General features: G+C 47.2%; 1 protein-coding gene across 1 annotated transcript in view; it reads right to left on the reverse strand.

Annotated features, from left to right (window-relative positions):
- FASN (fatty acid synthase) overlaps positions 1-15,389 on the reverse strand; it is a 196,418-nt gene extending 181,029 nt beyond the window's left edge. The window contains exon 1 of the mRNA XM_075349737.1: positions 15,164-15,389. The gene's annotated coding sequence lies outside the window, so the exon portion shown is untranslated. The remainder of the gene's footprint in view (positions 1-15,163) is intronic.
- Positions 15,390-15,648: the final 259 nt, after the last annotated feature.

Raw genomic sequence — 15,648 nt, forward strand, 5'->3', positions numbered from 1 at the left:
CGTTCGCCTTCATACATACCGGAGATAAGAACATACGCAGACCCATTAAAATCAATGGGTTTGCGCACACCTCCGTGTTTTTTCAAGGACGTGTGTCTGTGTGGAGCACATGTGTGTCCGTGTGTTCCACACGGTGACAAGTCCATTTTTCTCCGGCAGCACTGATGTCACACGGACCACATATTGATATGATCCGTGTCAGATCAGTGTACCCTACCGGAGAAAACACGTGTCTGAAATAAAATTATTTTCTGTACTCACCTGTCTCCAGCGCTGCTGTCTTCGGCACTGCTGTCACTGCCACAGGTCTGCTCATTAGGCTCATGAATATTCACTGCACTGCGGACCCAGAATCAGCAGTGCCGGAGACAGTTACCAAGGGGACAAATGAGTAAAAAGTTCCTGATCTCCGTGTGCCATCACGGATAGCACACGGAGAACACACGTGTGCCAAAATCACGGCACACGGATGGCCATATGCACCTTCAACATGGACCGTGACAATCGTGTGTTTTTATCACGGATGCGTGAAAAGGGCCTAACAGTGTAAATTTGTTGTGCTGATAGAGCTGTAGGGATAATGTGATTTTACATGTGTGTTATTTATCTAAAATCACTAGGGTCAAATCACAGTCTATAGGGTCCAGTGAGCGGTATTAGTCCATACCGGCACAATACTGCCCAATTAATAGTCCTGTATGGTACCTACATAATATTGTCATGCATGAACATATAACAGTTCACTATAGACTTCAGATAATGCCACTAATGTACAGAAAAAATAATCGCACAATTGGTGTCCTAATGTAAGATCATCACAAATGGAGAAACTATATGGCCACTTTGGGTAGGGGCACTATTATGAAGAAGACCAAATGGTATGGACTCTTTTACTCATGCAAGTAGTCATAGATGTTAGGTGGTGGAAGTAAAGCCTGCTTTACACACTTCAATAGATCTTTCAATCCGTCGTCGGGGTCAAGTTGTAAGTGACGCACATCCGGCATCGTTCGTGATGTATTTGCGTGTGAAACCTACATGCGATCGATATTGAACGAAAATACGGTGATCGCATACACGTCGTTTATTCCTCATACATTGGACGTTTGGTAGTACGAAACTAGTGAATTGTAACGTGTGACATCCCTCATACGATTTTGGTGTCTGATGCTATGTGCGCAGGTGTGCGCTCTGCACCGCAGCTTAAAAAAGGTCTGCTTCAGAGCGTAGCTGAAAAGCTGCGTTCTGAAGCGCCTCACAATGTCTGTCATGCACTAATCTCTGTCAGTCCGTCACTATCTCTGTCCCTCTCTCTCTGTCCATGTCAGTCTATCCCCCTCTCTCATATACTCACTGATCCCCGATCCCCGGCGCTGCACAGCTGTTCACACTGCTCCGGCGGCTTTTACTGTTTTGAAAAAGCCTTCCGCCCATTAAACAATCTCGTATTCCCTGCTTACCCCGCCCACCGGCGCCTATGATTGGTTACAGTGAGACACGCCCCCCACGCTGAGTGACAGGTGTCACACTGCACCCAATCACAGCAGCCGGTGGGCGTGTCTATACTGTGCAGTGAAATAAATAATTAAATAATTTAAAAAAACGGCGTGCGGTCCCCCCCAATTTTAAAACCAGCCAGATAAAGCCATACGGCTGAAGGCTGGTATTCTCAGGATGGGGAGCTCCACGTTATGGGGAGCCCCCCAGCCTAACAATATCAGCCAACAGCCGCCCAGAATTGCCGCATACATTATATGCGACAGTTCTGGGACTGTACCCGGCTCTTCCCGATTTGCCCTGGTGCGTTGGCAAATCGGGGTAATAAGGAGTTATTGGCAGCCCATAGCTGCCAATAAGTCCTAGATTAATCATGTCAGGCGTCTATGAGACACCCTCCATGATTAATCTGTAAATTACAGTAAATAAACACACGCCCGAAAAAATCCTTTATTGGAAATAAAAAACACACACACATACCCTGGTTAACCACTTTAATCTGCCCCAAAAAGCCCTCCTTGTCCGGCGTAATCCAGGATAGTCCAGCATCGCATCCAGCGCTGCTGCATGCAGGTGACTGGAGCTGCAGCAGACACAGCCGCTCCGGTCACCTCCACGCAGGTAATGAAGACAGCCGCGCGATCAGCTGATCTGTCACTGAGGTTACCCGCTGTCACTGGATGCAGCGGTGGCCGCGGGTAACCACAGTGACAGCTCAGCTGATCGCGCTACTCACCGCCGCTCCGGTCAGCTCCAGTCAGCAACTAAGGTGAGTAGCGCGATCAGCTGATCTGTCACTGTGGTTACCCGCGGCCACCGCTGCATCCACCGCTGGATCCAGTGACAGCGGGTAACCTCAGTGACAGCAGCTGATCGCGCGGCTGTCTTCATTAGCTGCGTGGAGGTGACCGGAGCGGCTGTGTCTGCTGCAGCTCCGGTCACCTCCATGCAGCAGCGCTGGATGCGACGCTGGACTATCCTGGATTACGCCGGACAAGGAGGGCTTTTTGGGGCTGATTAAAGTGGTGAACCAGGGAATGTGTGTGTGTTTTTTACTTCCAATAAAGGATTTTTTCGGGCGTGTGTTTATTTACTGTAATTTACAGATTAATCATGGAGGGTGTCTCATAGACGCCTGACATGATTAATCTAGGACTTATTGGCAGCTATGGGCTGCCAATAACTCCTTATTACCCCGATTTGCCAACGCACCAGGGCAAATCGGGAAGAGCCGGGTACTGTCCCAGAACTGTCGCATATAATGTATGAGGCAATTCTGGGCGGCTGTTGGCTGATATTGTTAGGCTGGGGGGCTCCCCATAACGTGGAGCTCCCCATCCTGAGAATACCAGCCTTCAGCCGTATGGCTTTATCTGGCTGGTTTTAAAATTGGGGGGGACCGCACGCCGTTTTTTTTAATTATTTAATTATTTATTTCACTGCACAGTATAGACACGCCCACCGGCTGCTGTGATTGGGTGCAGTGTGACACCTGTCACTCAGCGTGGGGGGCGTGTCTCACTGTAACCAATCATAGGCGCCGGTGGGCGGGGAAAGCAGGGAATACGAGATTGTTTAATGAGCGGCCGGCTTTTTCAAAACAGCAAAAGCCGCCGGAGCAGTGTGAATGCCGTGCAGCGCCGGGGATCGGTGAGTATATGAGAGAGGGCTGCTCAATTCAGTCACTTAGGAGATTAGCGGTCACCGGTGAGTCCTTCACTGGTGACCGCTAATCAGGACGCGGCACAGACAGAGCCGCAGCATGACCATGAAGTCGGGTGAAGTTCACCCGAGTTCATTCTGACAGTGCGGCTCTGTCTGTGTCTGCTGTCATCTGCCATTCACCTCTGCTACATGGCTGTCTGTGTGTGCTGTTAGCGGCCATTCAGCTCTGCTGCATGGCTGTCTGTGTCTGCTGTTAGCGGCCATGTAGCAGAGCTGAATGGCAGATGACATAGTAAAAACGCATCTCTACATTACACACGCTTGTCAAGTCAATAAATAAAAAAAAAAAAGATGCCCAATGCATACGTCACAGAACACATGATCTAAAGGATCGCACATAACATTGATCAATTTAACATAGACTACTAACGCTCGTGTGACAGCAAATGAACGACCAACGTGCAATCTCATTAGATCGCATATGCGACCTGGGCGTGTCACATCGCATACGAGATCGCACACCTAATTGCAATGTGTAAAGCTGGCTTAAGGACTCAAAGGTTAGGCAGGCTGAAACCTCAGAGATAAGCGCGTGCGATGCCGCTTATCCCACCTGCTACATATGCATGCTACAGTAACAGTAGGGATGGGGCACACAGCTGGTGCTCGAGCGATTAATTACACAGCTACTCAATGGCCATAAAATATACATGAAATGAACAAATGTCATATGGAGTTGTTCCCTCTTTTATTGCACTTCTCTCGCAAGGGTTTCTACAAGATTTTGGAGCGTGTCTATAGGAATTCCTGCCCATTCATCCAGAAGAGCAAAATCAATGATAATTGCCATGAGGGCCCGAGTCGCCAGTGTGACTGTCGTGACGATTACATACGCACTGTATACAGTGTCCCTGTGGATTGTGGGGGTGACGCAGTCTATGATTTCCTATAAAATCAAAAAAAGGTATGCTGATACAGAAGAACACCCTGTTGATATATGCTGCTTGCCTGGGGGCCTATGGACAAATTACAGAATAAGCATAAAATTGGACAAACCCTTATATGTGAGTGTAAGGTTTAATCACAAATGCTAACACTAATTTTCAGAGTACAGGATGTACAGTGTGTGATATACAGGACGTATCCTTCTACAATAACCTGTCATGGTATTTTCTGTTTATTTATCACACATTGTGAACAATGTAAGATTAGAGCTAGATGGCAACACACGTTGTATGCCAGCTCAATTTACAATGTATTTGTAGATAACGGTAACCAATTACTATGCATTAGGACAGAGGAGGTCACAGAAGTAAATTAAATGCCACTTTGAAACCATTGTCATTATAGGCTGGCAAATTGCCTCCTCAGAGAGAAAGAGGCCTTCAACTCATAGGACTAAAGGCCCCGTTACACGCAACAACGTATCTAATGAATATCGCCGGGGTCACGGATTCCGTGACGCAAATCCGGCATCGTTAGCGACGTCGTTGTGTGTGACACCAACGAGCCGCCGTTAACGATGGAAAATATTCACCAAATCATCCATCATTGACACGTCGTTCATTTTCAAAAAATCGTTGGTTGTTGCAGGACGCAGGTTGTTCATCGTTCCCGAGGCAGCACACATCGCTATATGTGACACCTCGGAAACGACGAACTACAGCGTACCTGTGTCCTCAACAAGCACCGAGGTGGGAGTGACGGAGATGCGGCTGCTCTCCGCCCCTCCGCTTCTATTGGCGGCCCGCTCTGTGACGTCGCTGTGACAACGAACGAACCTCCCCCTTTCAGGGGAAGTTGTTCACGGCCACAGCGACGACGTTTGGGAGGGCTGTACATGTGACACAGACAAGCGAGATTGTGCACCACAGACAGCGATTTGCCCGTGACGCACATACGACGGGGGCGGGTGCCATCGCTAGCGATATCGCTCAGTGTAAAGCCCCCCTTTAAGATAAAAAGCCAAACCAGAATCTCAATTTGCAGGCACGGTGTTTCGGGAGTGATGCCCCTCATCAGTGCAAAGTATGTTATCTAATTTGGCTAGGTGAGAGGCTAAAGGGTGCTTTACACGCTGTGACATCGGTAACGATATATCGTCGGGGTCACGTCGTTAGTGACGCACATCCGGTGCCATTAGCGACATCGCAGCGTGTGACACCAATGAGTGACGATCAAAATCGCAAAATCGTTTAAAAACGGTGATCATTGACACGTCAATCCTTTCCTTAATGTCGTTGTTGCTGCCGGTACAATGTTGTTCGTTGTTCCTGCAGCATCACACATCGCTATGTGTGACACCGCGGGAGCGACGAACATCTCCTTACCTGCGTCCACCGGCAATGCGGAAGGAAGGAGGTGGGCGGGATGTTACGTCCTGCTCATCTCCGCCCCTCCGCTTCTATTGGCCAGCCGCTTAGTGACGTTGCGGTGACGTCGCAGTGACGCCGAACGCACCTCCCCCTTGAGGGAGGGATTGTTTAGCGGTCACCGCGATGTCGCAGAGCAGGTATGTACGTGTGACGCTGCCGTAGCGATAATGTTCGCTACGGCAGCGATCACACAATATCGCATGTACGACGGGGGCGGGTGCTATTGTGCACGACATCGCTAGCCGATGCTAGCGATGTCGCAGCGTGTAAAGCCCGCTTAAGACTGGGTTCTAAAGTATAAAGATTCTCCTTGTGGAGAGTTACTTGCCAGACCTCTCCACAAGGAGAAACCTTATCCGTTAAATCTCACACTGATTGTCAGCTTTCTGTCTATGCACAGTGTACACAGAAAACAACCAAGCAGTGGTGTTGGCGGGGTTATGCAGAGCTCAGCTTCTGAGTGCTGATAGATCTGCAGTAGATAATACTGATTTTATCAAAACTGCAGCAAGAAGCCCAATAAGTTACACATCACTGGAATCAGGGTTTCTGTTCCTACATTATGCTGTTCTCAGATGAATTGCAAAAACTTGGTGATAGATTCCCTTTCTTTAAATCATCCCCTACTTTTACTATTTAAAAGATCAAAGATACTCTGCAACAATTCAAAAAGTAAAGAACAGAATGAGGAGAATTGCTTGTATTTGTCTTCTATCTGTGAATGCATAATTTTAAGAGAGAAATATGAGTAAATATGAGAAAACTCATGTCTAACTGTGGCAGGGCTTGGAGGGGTCTCAGAGCTCAACAGATAGTAGGGAGAAAACCTCTATATAGGACATTAATAACAATCTTCACCAATCATCATGGTTTTATATCAGGGTATAAGGGGCACTTTTCACACTACGACATCGCAGGTGCGATGTCGGTGGGGTCAAATTGAAAGTGACGCACATCCGGCGTCGCAGGCGATATCGTAGAGTGCAAAGTGCCTCTGAAGTATGCTAGCACATTACTAGCTGAGCATGTTATTATGATACGTGTTACTCAACAGCATTGCTACAGCCATTTCTTCAGCGCAAATCAAATAGGCCAAGTGTACAAACAGCTTCACGTACAAAGTTCAAAAATATTGTAACCCACCGGCTGGTGTTATCAATGGACGTAGTAGGCTTGTGACTATATGTGGCAGGGGGTCAGCAGTCTCATTCATACATGGTGGTGACAACAGTCCACATCATGCTAACCTCGACCTTACTTGTGCGTCCTAATTTTTTTAACCGTTCTCCATCTCATAGAAGTTGTATATGGATGGAGCTAAAATGTGATAATTTACCAATTCTCAGAATGGGGGAGTTATTGCACTAAAAGCCATCACTATAGCCAGTTTCCTGTAGAAAATATAAGCCCAATGTGAGACTTAGGCCGGCTTTGCACACTAAGACATCGCAGGTGCGTATCATCTGCACATCCGGCGTCACTTGCGATGTCGTAGTGTGCAAAACCTTTTTAATACGATGAACGAGCGCAAAAGCGTCATTATCGTATCATCGGTGTAGTCTCCGACATTTCCATAATTTCGCTGCAGCGACAGGTACGATGTTGTTTCTCGTTCCTGCAGCCGCACACATCGCTGTGTATGAAGCCGCAGGAGCGAGGAACATCTCCTACCTGCATCCCGGCTGCTGAGAAGGAAGGAGGTGGGCGGGATGTTTACATCCTGCTCATCTCCGCCCCTCCGTTGCTATTGGCTGTGATGCCGCACGGCCCGCCCCCTTAGGAAGGAGGCGGGTTGCCAGCCAGAGCGATGTCGCAGGACAGGTGAGTGCATGTGAAGCTGCCGTAGCGATAATGTTCGCTACGGCAGCTATCACAAGATATCGCACGTACGACGGGGGCGGGGACTATCGCACTCGACATCGCAGCATCGGCTTCTGAAGTCGCAGCGTGCAAAGTACCCCTTAGGGGTACTTTGCACGTTGCGACATCGCTACTGCGATATCGTCAGGGTCAAATCGAAAGTGACGCACATCCGGTGCCGGTAACGACGTCGCAACGTGTAAAGCCTAGATGTGCCGATACATGATCGCAAAAGTGTCGTAAATCGGTGATCTGTGTAGTGTCAGACATTTCCTAATGTCGCACCAATAGGAGATACGATATTGTTTCTTGTTCCTGCGGCAGCACACATCGCTGTTTGTGAAGCCGCAGGAGCGAGGAACATCTCCTTACCTGCCTCCACCGCCAATGTGGAAGGAAGGAGGTGGGCGGGATGTTTACGTCCCGCTCATCTCCGCCCCTCCGCTTCTATTGGCCACCTGCCGTGTGACGTCGCTGTGACGCCGCACAACACGCCCCCTTAGGAAGGAGGCGGGTCACCGGCCAGAGCAACGTCGCCGGGCAGATAAGTGCGTGTGAAGCTGCCGTAGCGATAATGTTCGCTACGGCAGCTATCACAAGATATCGCAGCTGCGACGGGGGCGGGTACTATCGCGCTCGGCATCGCTACAATCGGCTAGCGATGTCGCAGCGTGCAAAGTACCCCTTAGAGAGAACACATCACCGGGTCAAAGGTCACTAGTTTTTACTCTTATTTTAATCTCGCTGCTCCCCTAAGTATTTTATGGGGTTTTTTGTTTTTTGTTTGTTTTTTTTTTTATATAAATCCATCAGGTCATCTTTAAAAAGTCCTAGTTTTAATATGGAAGCCAAGGAACATCTAGGGCCCAATTCACTATAGGGAATCTGTCAGCAGGTTTTTGCTATGTAATCTGAAGAGGGTTAGCACAGATAATTCAGTGATGCCTCTCTTATCGAGGTCCATGGTGTTGTTTACTTGCAATGATTGTTTTAGCACCAGGACCTTATCATTGCTGGACTCCATTGCCTTGTGCCTGGCAGTCTGACACGCCACCTCCTGTGATTAGCACCTCACTAACAGTGTGCAATGTCTACAGAGAGCCTGGTGTGGTTAGATTTCTCAGCTCTGCTGCATTGCTAAATCTAAAAACTCTGATTATGTCAGAACCGTTGCACCTAGTAAACTAAGGGATAAATGATTGGATTTCGGGTCTTTTTGCCTACATCATCTGCTCTCAGATGAGGTAGCAAAAACCTGCTGACAGATTACCTTAAGACTGGTGTTGCATGCCAATTTTTAAATGCATAGCTGGAGTAAACTACAACGAAATCCTCTTAAAGGGAATCTGTCACTAGGTTTTTGCTACCCCATATGAGATCAGCATTGCGTAGGGGCAGAAGTCCTGATTCCAGCGGTGTTTCCCTTACTGGGCTGTTTGCTGTCATTTTGCTAAAATCACTGTTTTCTCTGCTGCAGATCTAGCAGTTATAAAGAGCTCATGATTATGCTGGACTACCTGGCAGCACACTAAGTAGTCCTGTAATGACTAATCAGTGATTTTATCAAAACTACACTAAGCAGCTCAGTAAGTGACACATAGCTGGAATCAGAGTCTCTACCCCTATGTTATGCTGCTCTCGGATTAGGTGGCAAAAACCTGGTGACAGATTCCCTTTAATGAGTTAGGCTACTTTCACACATCAGGTTTTTTCCATCAGGCACAATCCGGAAAAAAACGAGTAAAACGGATCCGGTACCGCATCCGTTTTATCCCCATAGATTTGCATTGTTACCGGATTGTGACTGATGGCTTTGCGTTGCATCCGTTTTTTTCCGGATGCGGCAAAATTAATTAATGCGGCGGCCGGATGGAACGTTTCATGTAACGTTTTTTGGCCCCTTAAGAAAAACGCATCGCGCCGCATCCGGCGCGATACAGCATATTTTACAATAGAAGCCTATGGACACCGGATCCGGCGTAATACGGCAAAAAACGGATACGGCTGCCGGATCCGTTTTTGTAAACTGAGCATGCTCCAATGTTTTGAAAAAACGGATCCAGCAAAAAAAACGGACAAAACGGATGCAAAAACAGATTCAACAGATCCGTTTTTTTACGCATCCGGCATAACGGATCCGTTAAAAAACGGATCCGGTGGATACGGTTTTTACATTTTTTGCCGGATCCGTTGGATCAGGAAAAAAAAGGATTGTGCCTGAGTGCAGAAAACTGATGTGTGAAAGTAGCCTAAGGCTGCCTAAGGCTACTTTCACACATCCGGTTTGACCAGTGCGGCTCAATTCGGCTGTGAAACCTATGCAATGGATGCGGCGAAAACACCGCATCCTTTGCATAAGTTTTTACATGCGGCCCGTCCGTTTTTTTCCGGTTGCGGCATGCTACTGAGCATGCGCAGTGGAAGATACCGCATGCGGCGGGCGGATGCGTTTTTTTCCGCATCGCGCCGCATCCGGCGTCCATAGGCATGCATTGAAAAATGCGCCGCAGCGGCCGGATGCGGCGCGATGCGGTTTTTTTGCCGGAGCAAAAAACGTTCCAGGCAACGTTCCATCCGGCCGCGGCACAGGCTAAATCTGCTGCATGCGGCAAAAACCGGACCGAACGCAAGCCCATGCGGCACAATACGGCACTAATGTAAGTCTATGCAAAAAAAAATGCAACCGGCGGCAAAAAAAAACGGTTCCGGTTTTTCTGCAGAGCGCCGTATTGTGCCGCAGAGCAAAAACCGGATGTGTGAAAGTAGCCTAACTTCTGCATGCCTCTGCAATAAATCTTATTCCAGTCAGGGACTAAAGTACATTTCTGGCATAATTTACGCCACAAAATTGGCTTTACTTTTAAAGCATTTGGCAGCCGGCCTTTGTCCCTCTCACCATACTCCACCCATTTTGGCAAAGCATAAAAACACCAAAAGGTGAAATTCTTTTCCTCAACATTTTTATGCCATAAAACTGGCAAGAATAAATTGACAAATGAGGTAATAGAATTTTTAGACTCCACATGCAGAAGACATAGCGTCAGAGGCAATCTGAAGGTGGTAAAGGTGACCCGCGGAGGACTACATTTTGTATGTACAACTTTATACATTTAATAAAAGACCCCAGAACTGCCACTAGTCTGATATCACGCATACATGCCAAAGAATAATGACACTGGGACAGGTACAGAGCTATATGTTTATAGATCGGAGAAGATGTAGAAGATAGCTCCTGGGTTTTGTTGCTGTCTGTTTCACCGGAGGTGTTTAGCAGCGTTTTCGCCCCTCCACCATACAAAAACCCCCGACATGAATGCAAATCTGAGCTGAGCGTTCATATGTATGTGAGATACAGTAGGGATAGCTATCTACCCTGAATGGCACTTTTACAGACAATCAACTTAAGGGTGCTTTACACGCTGTGACATCGCTAACGATATATCGTCGGGGTCACATCGTTAGTGACGTACATCCGGCGTCGTTAGCGACATCGCAGCGTGTGACACCTAGGAGCGACGATCAACGAGCGAAAAAATTTGAAAAATCATTGCTCGTTGACACGTCGCTCCTTTTCAGAATATCGTTGCTGCTGCAGGTACGATGTTGTTCGTCGTTCCTGCGGCAGCACACATCGCTATGTGTGGCACCGCAGGAACGACGAACATCTCCTTACCTCCGTCCCGCCGGCAATGAGGAAGGAAGGAGGTGGGCTGCATGTTCCGGCCGCTCATCTCCGCCCCTCCTCTACTATTGGACGGCTGCCGTGTGACGCCGCACAAACCGCCCCCTTAGAAAGGAGGCGGATCGCCGGCCACAGCGACGTCGCAGGGAAGGTAAGTCCGTGTGACGGGTGTTAGCGATGTTGTGCACCACAGCCACGTGACGCAGAACCGACGGGGGCGGGTACGCTCGCTAGCGATATCGGTACTGATAACGCAGCGTGTAAAGTACCCTTAAGTCTAAACCAGGAATTCACGTCTGAACAAGGGAGTGAGCAAGCCGTAAACAGGTGGAAACACAATGGTCAGGAGCCAAGAGGTCACGTCAGAAGGCAAAAAGGGGAAGCAGAGCCGTGGTCAGGAAACGTTACCTAGGTCCGAGGCTAGGAGAGCAAGTAAGTACAAAAGAGGGGGAGGGGACCGAGACACAGAACGGGACCGGGTCCTGGGAGACAGGGCAGAAAACATTACAAGGGAAACGAAGGTCAGGGAGAGGTAAGCTGGGTAGCAGGACGGATCACAAAAACCAGTTGCGCAGACTGCAGACCAGGAACTATTACTGGCGGTGTTCTGGAGGTCTCCACACCATAATAAAGCGGCGTGAGTCCCGGAACGAGGCACAACAGAACAGACCCCTCCCACCTGACTTAACCCCATCAAAGTCAAGCTACAGTCATGACACATAGAACCCAAGAGGTAAGGAGTCCACTACCACCTCGAAAGCAAGTGGAATTGAGCATTATGAAGAACTATTAAACTGGAAAGGGCCCATTTACATGTACAGGGACCTTTTTCTGTCTGCGTCAGCTCCTGCTATGAATAATATATCTACCATAATAAATTAATGGGGTTTTATTGGTGAAGTGGGAAGTCATTGTTTTGGAACCACAGGAATAATATTAAAGGGGTTGTCTGGTCATATGGTATCCATTACCTTTCCTCAGGATAGGTCATCAATATCAGATTGTTGGAGGTCCCAACCCATCAGCAGTTATTAGCCCAAGTGGAGGCCATGTGTAAACACAGGACGGAGCTGCAATGCAAATCTCCATTGAACGTGGGAATATTAGTGCCATATAAGCAATAGGTAAATCAATTATAGACTACCATGACCCCTGGTGACAAACAATATCATACCCAGTCCAGCCCCCCTAGCTGTCCTAACAATACATATAGTTGGCTTCACAGTGCTATGGTAAGGAGGATTTATGGGTAGGAGGATTAATGTACAGCCTCGCATCTAGGCCAGGATGGCTGCATTGTCGTCATACAGCTTGGATGAAACAAATTTAACCAAAGCTACATTTCTAAAACCTGAATTAAGTCAGTGTTCTATATACATTGAGATTATATCAAATTAATAATGGTGTATATAAAAAATGAGATCCGATGCGATATCCTTTATTAGCTTTTATTGATATTATATACCTCTATAAAATCATACTGTGCAATATATAACTGTGTATGACATTTTAATTTATATATGATATTCTATACTTTTCTAATATTTTATTTACTGGTGTTACAGAGAAAGACGGGTAGTATAGGGGAGGAGCGGGTGTCTAGCTCCCTCCGAATGAACACAAAGCTATGCTAAATTAGCAGAGGGGCCCTATGGACATCCTGGGGCCTAGTTCACCCCTAGCTGTGACTCCGAATACCACTCTATAGGATGCAGGAGCGTGCTACATTCAAACAGCTACTGTAAAGGGAAGGCATTTTGTGCCTACAAAGCTGAGCTCCATCTTAACACATGCATGCGTCTCCGTGTCAGCTCGGAAAATGCCTCCTCCGTGAGGCGCCCAGCATTGGTGCCACGAAGGATTCAGACGGGATTAATCGTGCCCTATAAAGACCTGTTATGTCATGTGGAAGCCCAGATTGATCAATGAGATGAAGAAATTTCATTATTACATTTGTATTGGACATTTAGTTTGCTGTGGTCTGTGATAGGGTTAACCTCTAAAAGGTGTATTCCAATATTAACACTAGAACTACTGAGGTAGTCATTTTGACTACTTTGCACCATGTATTTCTATATAGGTGTCACGAGTCCAGTAGTTCTAGTGTTAACATACCAGTGTGAAGACCTCTCATTCTGGACATCAGTGGGGTTCCCCTTATGACATGTATGTCTGATATTAATTGGGAGCATCTGAAAGGTGTGTGGACAAAACAAGGTGACCACTCATGAGTATGAATGACAGATCCACACACGTCAGGGTCCACGTAGCCTATATATAAGGCTCTTGAGAATGGATCTGCGGCCAGTTTGGCAATCATGGACCATATGAAGCCAGCAGAATATGCTCCTTCACCACTGGTGATGTCCTGTGAAATGGAACTTATTAAGGGGAAATTCCCTATCGTCCAAAGAAAAGATTCTGAAACCAATTTGTGAATCTGGACTCACACGGTAAAGAACTCTATTTTATACTAAAGTCTTATGAATTCACAAATTATAATGGATTCAGCCATGGGAAGACAAACCCTAGGGTCCAGATCACATTCCGAGATGTGTAATGGTGGCATCTAACTTTTTATTCTGTTTCCTATTGATATATACGTATTATCAAGGTGCTAAAAATTCAATGGGGCACAGTAAAGTCCACCTCTGCGATCAAGACTTATAATGTATATTTTCAGTGAAACTTAGAAGCTATTTAGTAGGTAAAGGTTTTTGTAGAATTTGCCTCCATTGATATCAAGGCCTCAATATAAATGGTGGAGGTCATGGAAGTTGCAGTTTAAAGGGGAAGGCCACCTTTGGAGGCTTCTTTAGATGTCAGAAGATAGCATTATAGGAAAAGTGAAGGAGCAAAGGTGCCCATTATACCACAGAGTTCCCTTGGGTACTAAAAGGATATTTCCATTACTATGGAAGCAATACCCTAATATCCTCATGTTCTAAAAATGGCTACCTTTACAAGTGGGAACAGACTGATGTATGTGGACAATCTGCCACCATGTCACCAGGGCACCATGCACATTAGATGGCTGACCTATTGTGCTGCAATTAGCCTTTTTTGATGATAACGTTTATGTGATGGAGGCCTTAAAAAAGACCAGACAAAGATGACCCGTTTTTACCTTTTTTTTATTACCGCTGCTCCAATAAATACTCCATGTTTGTTTCTTTTTTAAGTCCGCCATACAGTTCCGGAGATGTGGGCCTTTTTATTTAGTGTTGCTTTTTATGGTCTTTACCAAGTGGGCGGTGCTCATAGGGTAACAATGCAGGACAGCCTAAAGACACGCCCCCAGAGAATCCTGTGAGCACCGCCCCCTTGGTAAAGGCCTAACAAACTAGTACATAATAAAAAGGCCCATATCTCTGGAACCGTATGGCGGATTTATAAAATTGAATACTCCGGAGCAGCGGGAACAAAATAAGACCAACAATTGCCCACTTTTAACCTGGTGACAGGTCCTCTTTAAGGACAGAATAGTATATACATTTAAACAGGACATAAAAGAATAAAAATAGTTTTCCTGTGCATCATACTGTATTGCAAGGGTCCACGAAGCCGAAAGCAGGACACTATGCAGAAAGTGACTTCTTACTTCTACTGACAACATATAATGCGCGTTCCTGCCATGGGGCATAATCCTGGCGGACAGATGTGCCACTGATCCCATGTGAGATCCAGCACACACCAATAAGCGGACAGGGAAATCATATGCACTAAAACATTATACTGTACATCCCATAGACACTGATAATATACCTCCTATACAAGATGGACATGGTCTGGGCCTTCTCCTGGGGCCTGCAGCTTGTCATCCTATGAAGTCACCAGGTACATTCACTTACCCTACTATACCCTGCACGTTGCACAATATTTCAGTATTATTTTACATATGTTAATATGGAGAATAATACATCACCTGCACTCCTGGGGAAAGGCCCAATATTACATGGAGGGATTAGTGACCCGATATAATATCATGTAGTAGACACTGCACTGTAATGAGCCCACAGGACTGGCAGACAGCATCCTGGCAGGTCTCCCTGCTGTGCCCGGCTCCATCTTCTGGGGCACTTACCTGGCACTGCCGCCTCTCCGGCTGTCTGTGCTGAGCGTCCCTTGTATAGACTGGGCAGGTGATGCAGCAGCAGATGTCTCCTCCCTGGTGCTGTCTCCGGGCCCCCTCCCTGCTGGTGCAGTCTCTGGGATGTCTCTCGCTCTCTCTAGGAGCAGCACCGTCTATTTAAATGACAGACATCCTCCGCCGGCCACGCCACATGGGCTGACAGCTTCTCTCCGCCGCCGTCCAATGAGGGGAGGCCGGCTCCGGGGTGATTCCAGCCCCCCATCCCCACCCCAAACGTGAAGGCTCTGCAGAGAGGGAAACCTGTGTGCTGTGCAATACCCTCCTATATCAACAGAGACAGATCCAGCAGCCCTGACCTGGAGAGCTGGCACTCCAAACACCCTGCAATAGCTGCTTCATGTGCCAGCCGCAAGTGCCACTAAAGTGTCTGTATAATGGACATTCGACCTATAATCGTTTGATGAAGCTACCACAAA

Source organism: Anomaloglossus baeobatrachus, chromosome 5 (assembly GCF_048569485.1).
Source record: "Anomaloglossus baeobatrachus isolate aAnoBae1 chromosome 5, aAnoBae1.hap1, whole genome shotgun sequence".
Lineage (NCBI taxonomy): Eukaryota > Metazoa > Chordata > Amphibia > Anura > Aromobatidae > Anomaloglossus > Anomaloglossus baeobatrachus.